A 4,044-nucleotide genomic window follows, 5' to 3' on the forward strand; every position below is an offset into this window, starting at 1 on the left:
ATGGATGTGCTGAGGATGGGAGCGTGAGGGGCAGGAGTGCTATGATCCAGTTATTCTGGTCTACAGAAAACCCCATTGGTAGCTGTAGAAAGGCTGCTGCAAGAGCAGCCTGTGTGGCTATTCTCACTTATCCTGAGGGCTGGACCAGCCCCGGCAGCTGGCAGAGAGGAATGATAGTCTAGTGGTTAGAGCATTAACCTGAGCTCAGTTCCCTGCTGTGCCACAAACTCCCTGTGTGACCTTGGGTAAGTCACAGCCAGATTTTCAAATATATTTAGGTGCCTAAAGATGCAGAAAGGTGCCTTAGCAGGTTAGGCACTTTTTAAAATCCCACTTGGCATCCCTCTGCGTCTTTAGATTCCTAAATAAATAACTTTGAAAACCTGGTCTCTAGTCTCTCTCCATCTGCATTCCTCATCTGTAAAATGGGGAACACAGGACTTCTCTACCTCTCAGGGTGTTGTGAGGATAAATACATTACAGATTGCCATAGTATCTGAGAGCCTCACAATGGGGGGCATGTAAATACCTCAGATAGCCCAGAACCTGGGAGACAAAAAAAGGTGGCCTAAAGCCATCTTTGCTACACTCCTTTTGAGACATGCCTTTTGTCTTGCACCTCCTGAGAGCCACAGCACTGAATCTAGCCCAGAGATGGTCTATGACAATTAAAATCACCATCAATAGGGATTCTAAACTGGCCTCAGTTAGAGATTTTAATCTGATTGCTACTTTTAGAAGTTTGACTTGCACTCAGATGCAGTAAAACTTTGCCTTCCAATCTCACCTTTAACCTAGGAGCTTTCTCCCATCCCCATCTGAATACATTTCCATCAGTAATTATTAGGATACATATGATTCTTCCAGGTGTATTAAATGAGGCACGAACAGCTGTCCTAATAAATGGCATGAAAGTTTTTGTTCTGTTTCTGTCAGCTCTGTGCTTTTTTTTCCAAGCCATGCACGGCACCTTTTCCTTTGAGAAGTCCCAAAAATTTTTCTGGTTCCCCATTTCATGGGCTCTTTAATTCCCACACATTCCAAGAGCTTAACCCATAATGATTCACTCAGCCTACTGATGTGACCCAGGAGTAGGAACAAGTCATTACAACCCTCATCACTGTTAGTCATTTAATTGCTCAATTTACCACTCAGTTTGCTTAAAGATGCATCATGTTTATCAAAATAGCAGGTGACAGGAATTCTGTTAAATGAATAGCCAAATAAAACATGTCCATTCTTGTCTATACATGGAAAATTGAAACTTAAAAATACATTAACCTCCTCAGTGTAGATTCACTGATAACTAGTGTTTCAGTGCATCCTACCATGTCTGTGTCTGCCTTTTAGATTGTAAATTCCTTGAGCAAGACCATTTAATTGCATCTTGTTCCACGCCAAGTGTATTGTCAGCCCCTAACTGACAAGCCTATGAACAACTAGGTTCTATTCTCTCTTTCAGACTGCAGACCAGTCAAAACTTTAATAAAGTCAAGTTTTATTACCACAAAATACAAAGTAGATATTTTTGAAAGGGACTGCGGTCTCTAAACAAAAGCAATTCCGGGCAATAGGTGCAGACACAACAAAACAAAAAAGTACAGCACCATTGTAATTTTCACAGTAATACAAATGGAAGTTCACTTTCCCACAGCATAAGAGAAACAACAAATGTAGTAACAGAAACCTCCTTAGTACAGAGAAATATTCTGTCTAAATGAAGCAATATTTAGCATAAAGTGTCCCAGGTATCAGGAGTTTTCCTCAGCAGACATGGATTTTAAACACTTCTTATTTTTGTTTTTAAATTGTGTTTTAACTTGGAAAAGAATAAATATTTAGACACCAAAAGAGTGCACTAGAAGGGGAGGAGGAAGTAAATTCTAAAAGCAAAGGAAATAGTAAGGAAAGAGAAGTGATTCTGAGGTATTGATCAGTTCAGTCTTGTACTGCTTACTCCCATTTTAATAGTTACGGCCATGCTGTACTCCAGTGCTGAGAACTGAACTGTGGTCTGCAGGAGTTCCTGGAAATTGTTTCTTCTTGATTTGAACTCTGAGATGTTGCCTCTTAGTAAAGGAATAGACAACAGGGAAGATGTCTCTAGATCATACATTCTGATCATATTAATGTGATTGAAGGACAAAATCCTTGTTAGTTACAAGTAACTGGAATAAATAAACTTTTAGAGGTTGTTTGCTCTTGCTCTCATCTATTTAGAGTATATAAGAAAGGACAGTACAAATATCAAGTTAAATCACAGCAGTTCTGGTATTGCTTTAATAAGGAGATAAATCTCTAACCTTAACAGATTTACAGGTTCAGCTTCCAATTAGGATCCAGAAGCTTGAATTCTTCTCTGACAGGCATCTGAACTCTTTGATTTGGAAATCAGGCTGGAGGAAACCTCAAGACAACAAACCTTTGTGTGATTTCAAATACCGGTACATTCTGATTTCATTTGGGTTGGAACTACCACTGGAATTATTCATTCTTTATCTTGGTATTTCAGTACAGTTCCCAGTCAATGTTAAAAAGAGATACGTGAATCATTGTTTAATGTTAACAATACAAATCCAGCAAATTTCTGGGATTAAATATGGTAGATGTTTATTAGTGCATAATAGTTTATAACCAGAAATAAAGAACAGTATATCAACGGAATGTAATTATCCAAATGAATTTGTTTGGTTTAGCAGAAAATAAACCCCTACTCATTCAAAAAGTACCATCAATCTTTAAAGACCACAGGTGAGCAGGAACCCAGTTTTATATCATCTTCAAAAGACAACACTTCCAGAAGCACAAAACTTTCTGAATTCAAGATATGCTCAGAGAGAACAACAAGCCGAGGATGGGTTAAGGCACTGGCATTATAAGCCCATTCCTACAGCCCCAGCTTTTAGAGTCCTATGATTACATCAGAGTCTCAGCTTTCCTTTAACAAAAGAGAGTTTCTAGTAGGGCTGTCAAGCGATTAAAAAAACTAATTGCGATTAATGGCATGATCAAAAAAATTAATCAGGATTACTCATACTGTTAAACAACAATAGAATACTATTTAATTATTTTTGGATGTTTTCTACATTTTCAAATATATTGATTTCAATTACAACACAGAATACAAAGTGTACAGTTTTCGCTTTATATTTATTTTTGATTACAGGTGTATGGACTGTAAAAAAAAATAGTATTTTTCAATGCACCTAATACAAGTACTGTAGTGCTATCTCGTTATCATGAAAGTTGAACTTACAAATATAGAATTATGCACAAAAACCTGCATTCAGAAATAAAACAATGTAAAATTTTAGAGCTTGCAAGTCCATTCAGTCCTACTTTTTGTTCAGGCCAATCGCTCAGACAAACAAGTTTGGTTACAATTTGCAGGAGATAATGCTGCCCATTTCTTGTTTACAACGTCCCCTGAAAGTGAGAACAGGCATTCTCATAGCACTGTTGTAGCCAGTGTTGCAAGATATTTACGTGCTAGATGTGCTATAGATTCATATGTCCCTTCTTGCTTTAACCACCATTACAGGAGACATGCGTCCATGATGATGACAGGTTCTGCTCGATAACAATCCAAAGCATTGTAGACCAATGCATGTTCATTTTCATTATCTGAGTCAGATGCCACCAGCAGAAGGTTGATTTTCTTTTTTGGTAGTTTGGGTTCTGTAGTTTCCGCACTGGACTGTTGCTCTTTTAAGACTTCTGAAAGCATGCTCCCTACCTTGTCCCGCTCAGATTTTGGAAGACACTTCAGATTCTTAAATCTTGGGTTGAGTGCTGTGGCTATCTTTACAAATCTCACATTGGTGCCTCCTTTGTGTTTTGTCAAATCTGCAGTGAAAGTGTTCTTAAAACGAACAGCAACATGTGCTGGGTCATCATCCAAGACTGCCAAACATGAAATATATGGCAGAATGTGGGTAAAACAGAGCAGGGGACGTACAATTCTCCCCCAAGGAATTCAGTCACAAATTTAATTAACGTATTATTTTTTAACAAGCGTCATCAGTATCACCATCCCTGTAACCA

Source organism: Chelonoidis abingdonii, chromosome 5 (assembly GCF_003597395.2).
Source record: "Chelonoidis abingdonii isolate Lonesome George chromosome 5, CheloAbing_2.0, whole genome shotgun sequence".
NCBI lineage: Eukaryota > Metazoa > Chordata > Testudines > Testudinidae > Chelonoidis > Chelonoidis abingdonii.